A 14,422-nucleotide genomic window follows, 5' to 3' on the forward strand; every position below is an offset into this window, starting at 1 on the left:
TTTTTTTAAAGGAATGAACAAAACCTTCAAGAAGTACAGGATTATGTAAAGAGGCCAAATCTGCGAATCATTAGCATACATGAAAAAGAGGGGAAGAAAGCAAACAACTTGAAAACATATTTCAAAATATCATCTGTGAAAACTTCCTCAACCTTATGAGAGAGGCCAATAGTCAAATTCAGAAAATACAGAGAACTCCTGCAAGATTCTACACAAGAAGGCCATCACCAAGACACACAATCCTCAGATTTTTCAAGGCCAAAATGAAAAAAAGAATGTTAAAGGAAGCTAGAGAGAAAGGGAAGTTTACCTACAAAGAAAACCCCATCAGGCTAACAGCAGACTTCTCAGATGAAACACTCCAATTCAGAAGAGACTGGGGGCCTATATTCAATATTCTTAAAGCCAGCATAATAACCAGGTAACAACACAATGACAGTGTCAAATCCAAACATACCAATACTAACCTTGAATGTCAACAGGATAAATGCCCGCACAAAGTGGCAAGCTGGAAAAAAACAGCAAGACCCAAAGGTATGCTGTCTTTAAGAGACCCATCACACATGTAATGACACCCATAAGCTCAAAATAAAAAGATGGAGGAAAATCTGCGAAGCAAATGGAAAACAGAAAAAAACAAGAGTTGCAATCCTAATTTCAGACAAAACAGAGTTTAAAACGACAAAGATCAAAAAGCAAAGAAGGGCATTACATAAAGTTATAGGGTTCAATTCAACAAGAAAGCCTAACTATCATACATATATATGTAATATTATATATAAATATATAAAATATATATATTAATATAATATAATACATATGAAGCAAGAATGAATCAACCCCAAAACTAACAGAAGACAAGAAATAATCTAAATCAGAAATGAACTGAAGGAAATTGAAACACACACACACAAATTCTAAATATATAAATATAAAATATATAAATATATATATACACACACATATTTAGGATAGTTAGGCTTTCTTGTTGAATATATATGTATGTCCAACACAGAAGCACCCAGATTCATAAAGCAAGTATTTAGAGACCTGTAAAGAGAAATAGATTCCCACACAATAATAGTGGGATACTTCAACATTCCACTGCAAATATTAGATAGATCATTGAGGCAGAAAATTAACAAAGATAAACAGGACCTGAACTCAAATGTATTAGTCCATTCTTGCACTGCTATAAAGACACACCTGAGACTGGGTAATTCATAAAGAAAAGAGCTTTAATTGACTCAGAGTTCCACATGGCTGGGGAGGCCTCAGGAAACTTATAATCATGGCAAAAGATGAAGGGGAAGCAAGGCACACCTTCACATGGCCAGAGCAGGAGGAAGAGAGAAAGCAAACGGGGACATGCTACACACTTTCAAATTACCAGATCTTGTGAGAACTCTATCATGAGAACAGCAAGGGGGAAGTCCACTCTCCATGATTCAATCACCTTCTACCAGGCTCCTCCTCCAACACTGGGAAATACAATCCAACATGAGATTTGTGTGGGAACACAGAGCCAAATCATATCATTCTGCCCCTGGCCCCTCCCAAATCTCATGTCCTTCTCATATTTCAAAACACAATCATGCCTTCCCAACAGTCCCCCAAAGTCTTAACTCATTCCAGCATTAACTCAAAAGTCCAAGTCCAAAGTCCCATCTGAGACAAAGCAAGTCCTTTGTGCTTATGAGTCTGTAAAATAAAAAACAAGTTAGTTACTTACATGATACAATGGAGGTACAGGCATTGGGTAAATGTTCCTGTTTCAAAAGAGAGCAATTGGCCAAAACAAAGGGGCTACAGGCCCCATGCAAATTTGAAACTCAGCAGGGCAATCATTAAATCTCAAGGCTCCAAAATAATCTCCTTTGACTTCCTGTCTCACATCCTCGCCACGCTGATGCAAGGGGTGCACTTCCAAGGCCTTGGGCATCAACATTAGACCAGATGAATCTGATACACCTCTACAGAACTCTCCAATTAAGAACAGCAAAATACATACTCTTCTCATTGCCACATGGCACAGAATCTAAAATTGACCACCTAGTTAGACATCAAGCAATCCTCAGCAAATGCAAAAGAACCTAAATTATATCAAACACTCCCTCAGACCACAGAACAATCAAAATAGAAGTCAAGACTAAGATATTGCTAAAAACCATGCAATTATATAAAAATTAAACAACATGTTCCAGAATGGCTGTTGGGTAAATAATGAAATTAAGAAAGAAATCAAGAAGTTTTTTAAAATTAATGAAAACAAAGATACAGGCCGGGTGCGGTGGCTCAAGCCTGTAATCCCAGCACTTTGGGAGGCCGAGACAGGCGGATCACGAGGTCAGGAGTTCGAGACCATCCTGGCTAACAAGGGGAAACCCCGTCTCTACTAAAAAATACAAAAAATTAGCCGGGCGAAGTGGCTGGCGCCTGTAGTCCCAGCTACTCGGGAGGCTGAGGCAGGAGAATGGCATAAACCCGGGAGGTGGAGCTTGCAGTGAGCTGAGATCCGGCCACTGCACTCCAGCCCAGGCGACAGCGAGACTCAGTCTCAAAAAAAAAAAAAAAAAAAAAAAAAAAAAAAAAAAAAAAAAAAAAAGATACAACATACTACTATCTCTGGGACATGGGACACAGCTAAGGTAGTATTAAAAGGAACATTCATAGCACTAAATGTTCACATCAAAAAGTTAGAAAGATCTCAAATTAGCAACCTAGCATCACAACTAAAAGAACTAGAGACGCAAGAATGAATCAACCCCAAAGCTAACAGAAGACAAGAAATAACCTAAATCAGAAATGAACTGAAGGAAATTGAAACACGTACACAAATTCTAAAGATCAATAAATTCAGGAGTTTTTAAAAAATTAATGAAATATATAGGCCACTAGCTAGACTAACTATGAATAAAAGAGAGAAGAGCCAAATAAACACAATTAGAAATGACAAGGGGAATATTATCACTGACCCTAAAGAAATAAAAGTAACCATCAGAAACTACTGTGAACCTGTGAACTCTTCTATGCACACAAACTAGAACACCTAGAAGAGACAGACACATTCCTGGACACACACATACACCCTCCCAAGACTGAGCCAGGAAGAGATAGGCTTCCTGAAGAGACTGAAAATGTGCCCCACAATTGAATCAGTAATAAATAGCGTACCAACCAAAAAAAGCCCAGGACCTGATGAATTCACAGCCAAATTCTACTAGATGTACAAGGAAGAGATGACACCATTCCTACTGAAACTATGCAAAAAAATTGAGAAGGTTATACTCCTCTCCAACTCATTCTTTGAGGCCAGCATCATCCTGATACCAAAAACTGGCAGAGACACAATAAAAAAGAAAAAAGCAAAAACTTTAGGTCAATATCCCTGATGAACATCAATGCAAAAATCCTGAACAAAATACTTGAAAATCGAATCCAGTGGCACATCACAAAGCTAATCCACCATAATCATGTAGACTTTATCCCTGAGATGCAAGGTTGGATCAACATAGGCAGGTCAATAAATGTGATTCATCACATAAACAGAGTTAGAGGCAAAACTCCACAATAATCTCAATAGGTGCAGAAAAGCCTGTTGATAAAATTCAATATACTTTCAGGTTAAAAATTGTCAATACACCAGTTATTGAAGCAACATATCTCAAAGTAATAAGAGTCATCAAGGACATACCAACAGCCAATATCACACTGAATGGGCAAAAACTGGAAGCATTGCCCCTGGAAAACCAGCACAATATAAGGATGCCCTCTTTCACCACTCCTATTCAACATTGTATTGGAAGTTCTAGCCAGAGCAATCAGGCAAGAGAAAGAAATAAAGGGCATCCAAATAAGAAAAGAAGTCAAATCATCTCTGCTTGCAGATGACATGATTCCATGTCTAGAAAATCCCATAGTCTTGGCCCAAAAGCTCCTTCGGCTGATAAACAACTTCAGCAAAGTTTCAGGATGCAAAATCAATGTACAAAAATCACCAGCATTCCTATACAACCACAATAGCCCAGCCAAGAGCCAAAACAGGAAGGAAATTCCATTCACAGTAGCCATGAAAATAATAAAATATTTAGAAATACAGCTAACCAGGGAGGTAAAAGTGAACCCAGAAATATAGCTGCATATCTATTACCATCTGATCAAAGCTGACAAAAAGAAGCTATGAGGAAAAGACTCCTGATTCAATAAATGGTGCTGGGTTACTTATCTAGCCAAATGCAGAAGGTAGAAACTGAACCCCTTCCTTACAACACATAAAAAATCAACACAAGATGGATTAAAGATTTAAATGAAAAACCTCAAATTTTGAAATCCCTAGAAGACAACCTACACATCCTGGACATAGGAATGGACAATGATTTCATGACACAGACATCAAAAGCAATCACATAAAAAGCAAAAAATGACAAATGGGATGTAATTAAACTTAGCAGCATCTGCACAGCAAAAGAAACTATCAACAGAGTAAACAGACAACCTACTGAATGAAAGCAAATATTTGCAAATTACGCATTTGACAAAGGTCTAATATCCAGTTTCTGTAAGGAACTTAAGTAAATTTACAAGAGAAAAACAAGCAATCACATTAAAAAGTGGGCAAACAACAAGGACAGACACTTTTCAAAAGCAGACATACATGCGGCCAACAACCACATATAAAAAAACCTGAACATCACTGGTCGTTACAGAATGATTTGCAAATCAAAACCACAATGAGATACCATCTCACACCAGTCAGAATGGCTATTACTAAAAAGCCAAAAAAATAACAGATGCTGGTGAGTTTGTGGAGAAAAGGGAACACTTATACACTGCTGGTGGGAGTGTAAATTAGTTCAACTATTGTGAAAAGCAGCATGGTGATTCCTCAAAGAGCTAAAAGTGGAAGTACCATTTGACTCAGCAATCCCATTGTTGGTTATATACCCAGAGGAATTTAAATCATCCTGCCATACAGACACATGTATGAGAATCTTTATTGCAGCACTATTCACAATAACAAAGATATGGAATCAATCTAAATGCCTATTAATGACAGACTGGTTAAAGAAAATGTGGTACATATATACCATGGAATACTAAGCATTCATAGGAAAGAAGATTATGTCATTGCAGGAACATGGATGGAGCTGAAGGCTATTATTCTTAGCAAACTAATGCAGAAACAGAAAACCAAATACTGCACGTTCTCACTTATAAGTGGGAGCTAAATGAAGAGAACTCATGAACATAAAGAAGGGAACAACAGACCCTGGATTCTACTTGAGAGTAGAGGGTGGGAGGAGGGAGAGGAACAGAAAATGTAACTATTGTGTACTGGGCTTAATACATGTGTGATGAAAGAATCTGTAAAACAAACCTTTATGACATGAGTTCACCTATGTAACAAACTTTTACATGTACCCCAAACCTAAAATAAGAGTTAAAAAAAAGTAAATATTGGATACTAGGTTTAGTACCCAGATGACAAAATAATCTGTGCAACAAACCCCCATGGCCTCAAATTTATTTATATAACAAACCTGCACATGTACCCCTGAACTTAAAATAAGTTAAATTTTTTAAAAAAACAAAAGAACTAAGGATTTTTGGTTCCCAGTCCACTGCTCTGCTCACCAGGTGTTGAGAAGTGGGGTGATATGGTTTAGATCTGTGTCCCCAGAAAAATTCATGTGGAATTGTAGTCTCCAATGTTGGATGTGGGGTCTGGTGAGATGTAATTGGATCATGGGGGTGGACTTCTCATTAATGTTTTAGCACCATACCCCTTGGTATTGTCCTCATGACATTGAGTAAGTTTTCATAAGATCTGGTCACATAAAAGTGTGTGGCACCTCTCCCATTACTCTCGCTTGTTCTAGCTCTGGCCTTGTGAAGTGCCTGTTTCCCCTTTGCCTTTCACCATGATTGTAAGTTTCTGGTTGCTTCCACAGAAGCTGAGCAGATGCCAGAATCATGCCTCCTGTGCAGCCTATGGAGCCATGAGTGAATTTAACCTCTTTCCTTTATCAATTACCCACTCTCAGGTATTTCTTTTCTTTTCTTTTCTTTTTTTATACTTTAAGTTCTAGGGTACTAGTGCACAACAGGCAGGTTTGACACATAGGTATACACGTGCCATGTTGGTTTGCTGCACCCATCAACTCTTCATTTACATTAGGTATTTCTCCTAATGCTATCCCTCCCCCAGTTCCCCACCCCCCGACAGGCCCCAGTGTGTGATGTTCCCCATCCTGTGTCCAAGTGTTGTCATTGTTCAATTCCCACCTGTGAGTGAGAACGTGCAGTGTTTGGTTTTCTGTCTTTGTGATAGTTTGCTGAGAATGATGGTTTCCAGCTTCATCCATGTCCCTGCAAAGGACATTAACTCATCCTTTTTTATGGCTGCATAGTATTCCATGGTGTATATGTGCCACCTTTTCTTAATCCAATCTATCATTGATGGACATTTGGGTTGGTTCCAAGTCTTTGCTATTGTGAATAGTGCCGCAACAAACATACATGTGCATGTGTCTTTACAGTAGCATGATTTATAATCCTTTGGGTATATACCCAGTAATGGGGTCGCTGGGTCAAATGGTATTTCTAGTTCTAGATTGTTGAGGAATCGCCACACTGTCTTCCACAATGGTTGAACTAATTTACAGTCCCACCAACAGTGTAAAAGCATTCCTATTTCTCCACGTTCTCTCCAGCATCTGTTGTTTCCTGACTTTTTATCGTCATTCTAACTGGCATGAGATGGTATCTCATTGTGGTTTTGATTTGCATTTCTCTGATGACCAGTGATGATGAGCATTTTTTAATGTATATTGGCTGCATAAATGTCTTCTTTTGAGAAGTGTCTGTTCATATCCTTTGTCCACTTTTTGATGGGATTGCTTGTTTTTTTCTTGTAAATTTGTTTAAGTTCTTTGTAGATTCTGGATATTAGCCCTTTGTCAGATGGGTAGATTGCAAAAATTTTCTCCCATTCTGTAGGTTGTCTGTTCACTCTGATGGTAATTTCTTTTGCTGTGCAGAAGCTCTTTAATTAGACCCCATTTGTCTATTCTGGCTTTTGTTGCAGTTGCTTTTGGTGTTTTAGTCATGAAGTCCTTGCTCATACCTATGTCCTGAATGGTATTGCCTAGGTTTTCTTCTCACATTTTTATGGTATTAGGTCTAACATTTAAGTCTTTAATCCATCTTGAATTAATTTTTGTATAAGGTGTAAGGAATGGATCCACTTTCAGCTTTCTACATATGGCTAGCCGGTTTTCCCAGCACCATTTATTAAATAGGGAATCCTTTCTCCATTTCTTGTTTTTGTCAGGTTTGTCAAAGATCAGATGGTTGTAGATGTGTGGTGCTATTTCTGAGGGCTTTGTTCTGTTCCGTTGGTTTATCTCTCTGTTTTGATACCAGTACCATGCTGTTTTGGTTACTGTAGCCTTGTAGTATAGTTTGAAATCAGGTAGCGTGATGCCTCCAGCTTTGTTCTTTTGGCTTTGGATTGTCTTGGCAATGCGGGCTCTTTTTTGGTTCCATATGAACTTTAAAGTAGTTTTTTTCCAATTCTGTGAAGAAAGTCATTGGTATCTTGATGGGGATGGCACTGAATCTGTAAATTACCTTGGGCAGTATGGCCATTTTCAAGATATTGATTCTTCCTATCCATGAGCATGGAATGTTCTTCCATTTGTTTGTATCCTCTTTTATTTTGTTGAGCAGTGGTTTGTAGTTTTCCTTGAAGAGGTACTTCACATCCCTCTTAAGTTGGATTCCTAGGTATTTTATTCTCTTTGTAGCAATTGTGAATGTGAGTTCACTCATGATTTGGCTGTCTGTTTGTCTGCTATTGGTATATAGGAATGCTTGTGATTTTTGCACATTGAGTTTGTATCCTGAGTTTCAAGTATTTCTTTATAGTAATGCAAGAACAGACTAATAAACAAAATTGGCAGCAGGAGTGGAGCATTGCCATAAAAATACCTGAACATGTGGAAGCAGCTTTGGAATTGGTTAAGAGGCCAAGAGTTTGGAGGGCTCAGAAGAAAACAGAAAGATGAGGGAAAGTTTGGAACTTCCTAGAGACTGGCCAAATGATTCTGACCAAAATGCTGATAGTAATATGTATGATAAAGTCCAGGTTGATGAGGTCTCAGATGAAAATAAGGAACTTATTTGGAACTGGAGCAAGTTTATTTTTTTATGCCTAAGAAATGAACTTGGTGTATTGTTTTCCCATCCTTGGGATTTCTGGAAGTTTGAACTTTAGAGTGACAATTTAGGGTATCTGGTAGAAAAAAATTCTAGCCAGCAAAGTGTTCAAGATGTGTCCTGGTTACTTCTAACATCCTATCATCATATGTGTGAGTGAAGAAATGATCTAAAGTTGGAACTTATATGTAAAGGTGAAGCAGAGTGTAAAGCAGATTAAAAAATTGGCAGCCTGGCCATGTGGTAGAAAAGAAAAGCCAATTTTCATGGAAGTAATTGAAGCAGGCTACAGAAATTGGCATAAGTAAAAAGGAGCCAAGTGCTAATAGCCAACACAATGGGGAAAAGGCCTCAAAGACATTTCAGAGACCTTTGCAGCAGTCCCTCTCATCACAGGCCCAGAGGACTAGGAGAACTGCATGATTTTGTATGCCAGGCCTACAGCCCCCAGTGCACTACATAACGTTAGGACACTGCTTTCTGCATCCTGGCCACTCCAGCTCCAGCTCAAAAATGCCCCGGCATAGCTCAGGGCTGCAGCTTTGGAGGGTGCAAGCCATAACCTTGGTGGCTTCCACGTGGTGTTAAGCCTCCTGCTGCACAGAGTGAAAGAGTTAGGGCTAGGAAGCCTTTGCCTAGATTTCAGAGATGTTCAAAAAAGCCTAAGTGTCCAGGCAGAAGATTCCTGCAGGGTTGGAACCCCCACAGAGAACCTCTACTAGGGCAATGCAGAGGGAATATATGGCATTGGAGCCCACACACAGACTACCCACTTTGGCTTTGCCTAGTGGAGCTGTGAGAGGAGGATCACAATCTTCCAGTCCCAGAATGGTTGATCCGTTATCAACTTGCACTCTGCACCTTTAAAAGCCACAGGCACTCAAACCAGCCCATGAAAGCATCTGTGGAGGCTTAACCCTGCAAAGCCACAGGGGTGGAGCTTCTCAAGTCCTTGGGAGCCCACTTCTCACACCAGTATGCCCTGGATTTGGAACCTAGAGTCAAAGAATATTACTTTGGAACTTTAAGATTTACTGACTGCCCTACTGGGTTTCAAACTTGCATAGGGCCTGTAGACCCTTTCTTTTAGCCAATTTCTCCCTTTTGGAATAAGAATATTTACCCAGTTCTTATATCCCCATTGCATCTTGTAAGTAAATAACTTGTTTTTGATTTTACAGGCTCATAGGTGGAAGGGACTTCCCTCATCTCAGATGAGACTTTGAACTTTGAGTTAATGCTGGAATGAATTAAGACTTCGGGGGACATTTGGGAAGGCATAATTGTATTTCACAATGTTAAATGGATATGAGATCTGGGGGCCAGGAGTGGAATGATATTGTTTGGATCTGTGTCCCTACCAAATCTGATGCCAAATTGTAATCCTCAATGTTTGATGTGGGGCCTGGTGGGTGGTGATTGGATGATGGGGTTGGATTTCTCCTGAATGGTTGATCATTGTTTCTCTCAATATTGTCATTACAATTGTCAGTGAGTTCTCGTGCGATATGGTCATTTAAAAGTGTGTTGCACCTCTGCGCTCGAACTTTTTTGCTCCTGCTTCAACCATGTGAAGTGTCTGCTAACCCTTTGCCTTCTGTTATGATTGTAAGTTTTCTTAGTTCTCTCCACAAGCCAAGCAGGTGCCAGCATCATGCTTCCTCTACAGCCTGTGGAACCATGAGCCAATTAATCCTCTTTCTCTCATAAATTACCCAGTCTCACATATTTATTTATAGAAATGCAAGAATAGACTAATACAGAAGAGGTGGTATTCCAGGGGCACACAATTTTTAAATAATTGACCAGATCCCAAACGCTTGAAGAAACTACTCACTCTCCAACCCATACCTCTTCCCAACACAAACACACACACACACCCCTCCAAACCTGGTCTGGAATCTTCTATTTTCCTGAAGAACATATTAATTTAGTAGGTGAAACACATAACACTGAATTCAAATTACAGGTCAAACACCAATCATTTTTTATTTAGTTATAAATGGGCCACATGCTGCTGAATGGCCTCTCTGATGTAACCTGCCATCTCAAAAGCTTCGAAGTTGAGAGGCCCTCCTTCTGTTCCTTTTCGTCCAATCACCACAAGGCATACAGACTCAATCTGAACTACCGTCACTGCCCTGCTGCCCTGACTCTGGTCTTTGGTGCGCAGGTCCATGGTGTTGTTGCCTTCAGTGTACAGATTGTCCCGAATCAACAAGCATTTGGTTCCTGCAAGGGTGACTCCTTGGAGAAACAACTTCTCTCTCCCCTCTCTTGCCAGTAAAATCTGAATTTCTTCCTGGGTCAACTGAAACAAGTTGCCTTCAGAGTAAGATGCTAATAACCAGGGTGGGGAATTGGTGATAATTGCTGCATCACAGCACATACCAGTCGGTAGAAAGAGAGTGAGGCAGTCCTGCCAGACCTCTTCACTGATATCCTGTATCCACTGCATGATTCAGGTAAGCTATCTCTAGCAAGTTGGTCTTCAAACGAAACTTGTTAGCACTTGGCTCAAGAAGTCTGATAAGCTGAGACTGGAATAAACTAAAAATACAGTCTATTTCTCATGGCCTTTCCCCAGAAGCAAGGTAGAGGAAGTCTTGGTGACTTGAATAAAGTTGTGCCTCAGCTGCTATCTGCTGTGATTTGTCAAGCTATCTCAAGAATAGAAGTGAGGTCACAAAGGTTCTGTGACTTTTTAAAGAGTCATAATCAACTACATCATTGGTGATCTCTGGCAGTACCTTTCTGAGGGTGTATCTATAGCTATAAAGATAGTGGGTGCAAAGTGTACTTACTTACTTCCCTGGTGTACCATGGGAAAAATACCAACCCTCAACAGTAGGAAAGGCTTTAGTAGAACATAAGTGGGAAATAATTGAGTTGAAGGCTTAGAGGTGAAATAGGACAGGTGAGAGTTACTGCAGCAATTAGTATCTCATATGTTGGTTAATCTTACTGAGACCTGAGCTTTAGGTACAAAGTCAAAAAGCCCACAGGATTGTCAGTTCACAACTTCTTTTGAGATGATCACAATAGCTTCTTACTTGGTTTCCTTGCCTCCAGACTTCTTTCCTTTAGTTTACCCTCTGACCTACATTAGCTGTTAGTCATTCTTTTGGTTATTTATCAAACATTTACTATTTGCCAAGAACTTGTCTAGGCAGTAGGGTACAGTAGTGAACAGAACAGAGACAAACTGCTGCCCTCATGGAGCTGACATTCTACAGGGAAGAAACAAATAATAGATGCTACTAGTCTCTCTTTCAATGAAAATATTTTTATTAGCCTAGTAGTTTTTTCTTCCAGATTTTCTCTCTTATTGCCAGGCTTTCTCTACTCCTATGGGGGTACATTTTGACTTGTGGTTCTTCTGTAACCTTTGGCAAGTCAGTGTGTGTGCATCAATTTACTCTGAAATGACACCAACTTGCATTAAAAAGGGAATGTTATGAGAAATCACTAATATTAATGGTGAGAAAAATTTGAGCTACTGCTAAAAATATTTTTTTTTTTAATTCAACAAATATTTATTGAGTACCTACTATGTGTTAGGACTATTCCAGACTTTGGAAATCCAACAGTGAACAAAAAGTCCCTGCCCTCATAGAGATGACATACTAGAGAGAGAGGTAATAAATGACAAATACATCTATAATATATGAGGTAGTATTGATAACTATGAAGAAAAAAGTTAGGAGTATAGAGAATGTTGGAGAAGAAGTAGTGATAGTTTTATTTTATATATGGTGTTCAGGTAGGTAAAGATTGATACAGAGACATTTGATCAGAGACCTGAAAGAGATGAAGGAGTAAACATATAAATATCTGAGGGAAGAGCATTCCAGGCAAAGGAAATAACAAACATAAAGGACCTGAGGCAGAAGCATGTCTGGTATATTTAAGAAACAGCAAGGAAACCAATATGACTTGAGGAGACAGAAAAAAGAGTGATAGAAGATATAATAGATATAATAAGAGTTGTACTGGGCTTAGATATTATGTAGGGATTTACAGACTATGGTTAATATTTGGCTTTTACTCTAAGATGGGGAGCCAGTAGACAGTTTTAAACCAAGGAATTATATCATCCTAGATTCTAGATTCTAGTCCCATAGAAGATGCTATGTAGATTGTAGGTTCTAGGGGTACCAAGACCAAAACATGCAGACCAGCTAGAGGCTGTGGCAGCAATCCAGGCAAGAGATAACAGAGGTTTGGGGCCAGGCACAGTGTTTCACGCTTATAATCCCAGTACTTTGTGAGGTGGAGGTGGGAGGATTGCTGGAGACCAGGAGTTGGAAACCAGCCTAGGCAACATAGAAAGACATCGTCTCTACTAAAAAAAATTGAAAAGAAAAAAATTCAGCCAGGTATGGTGGTACACCTGTAGTCCCAGCTTCTTGGGAGGCTGAGACAGGAGGATCACTTGGGCCTGGGAGTTGGAGGCTGCAGTGAGCTATGATCACACCACTGCACTCCAGCCTGGGTGACAGAGACATTGTCTCAAAAAATAATAAAATAAAATAAAATAAAATAAAATAAAATAAAATAAAATAGAGGCTTGGGCCAGGATACAGGAGTGAGAAGTGATTGAATTTGGAGACAATTTTGAAGGGAGAACTCATGAGATTTGATGGGATGGGATGGGATTTGATATCAGGTATGGGATATGAGAGAAAGGATGCCTCCAAGACTCTTGTCCTGAATGACTGTGCTATGTTTTAATGTTTGTGTCTCCTTCAAAATTCGTATTGAACCTTTATCCCCAATGCAACACTATTAAGAATTAATGATTAAGGGGCATTTAGAAGGTAATTAGGCCATGAGGGCTGTAGTCTTATGGATAGGATTAGTGCCTTATAAAAGGGCTAGATGGAACTAGCCATGTGTGTATCTCCAGCTATGTAAGTATACAGAGTTCATCTCTCCAGAGAGCATTTAAGATGCCATCTCGGAAGCAAAGACAGCCCTTCTCACCAGACACTGAAGCTACTGGCTCCTTAAGCTTGGTTTGCCAGCCTTCAGAACTGTGATAAGTACATTTCTGTTCTGTACAAATTATCCAGTCTAGAGTATTCAGTTTTAGCAGCACAAATGCACCAGGATAAACTGGAAGGATAAAGTTGCAATTTCCTGAGATGAGTAATACTGTGTAAAGAGCAGGCTTGAGGATTCAGGTAGAAATCAAAAATTCTTTAATCCATCTTGAATTAATTTTTGTATAAGGTGTAAGGAAGGGATCCAGTTTCAGCTTTTTACTTATGGCTAGCCAGTTTTCCCAGCACCATTTATTAAATAGGGAATCCTTTCCCCATTTCTTGTTTTTGTCCAGTTCGTCAAAGATCAGATGGTTGTAGATGTGTGGTATTATTTTTGAGGGCTCTGTTCTGTTCCATTGGTCTATATCTCTGTTTTGGTACCAGCACCATGCTGTTTTGGTTACTGTAGCCTTGTAGTATAGTTTGAAGTCAGGTAGCATGATGCCTCCAGCTTTGTTCTTTTGGCTTAGGATTGTCTTAAATGTTAGACCTAAAACCATAAAAACCCTACAGAAAAACCTAGGCAATACCATTCAGGACATAGGCATGGGCAAAGACTTCATGTCTAAAACACCAACAGCAATGGCAACAAAAGCCAAAATTGACAAATGGGACCTAATTAAACTAAAGAGCTTCTGCACAGCAAAAGAAACTACCATCAGAGTGAACAGGCAACCTACAGAATGGGAGAAAATTTTTGCAATCTACTCATCTGACAAAGGGCTAATATCCAGAATCTACAAAGAACTCAAACAAATTTACAAGAAAACAAACAACCCCATCAAAAAGTGGGCAAAGGATATGAACAGATGCTTCTCAAAAGAAGACATTTATGCAGCCAACAGACACATGAAAAAATACTCATCATCACTGGTCGTCAGAGAAATGCAAATCAAAACCACAATGAGATACCATCTCACACCAGTTAGAATGGCGATCATTAAAAAATCAAGAAACAATAGCTGCTGGAGAGGATGTGGAGAAATAGGAACACTTTTACACTGTTGGTGGGACTGTAAATTAGTTCAACCATTGTGGAAGACAGTGTGGCGATTCCTCAAGCATCTAGAACTAGAAACACCATTTGACCCAGCCATCCCACTACTGGGTATATACCCAAAGGATTATAAATCATGCTGCTATAAAGACACATG

Source organism: Piliocolobus tephrosceles, chromosome 12 (genome assembly GCF_002776525.5).
Source record: "Piliocolobus tephrosceles isolate RC106 chromosome 12, ASM277652v3, whole genome shotgun sequence".
Classification (NCBI taxonomy): Eukaryota; Metazoa; Chordata; class Mammalia; order Primates; family Cercopithecidae; genus Piliocolobus; species Piliocolobus tephrosceles.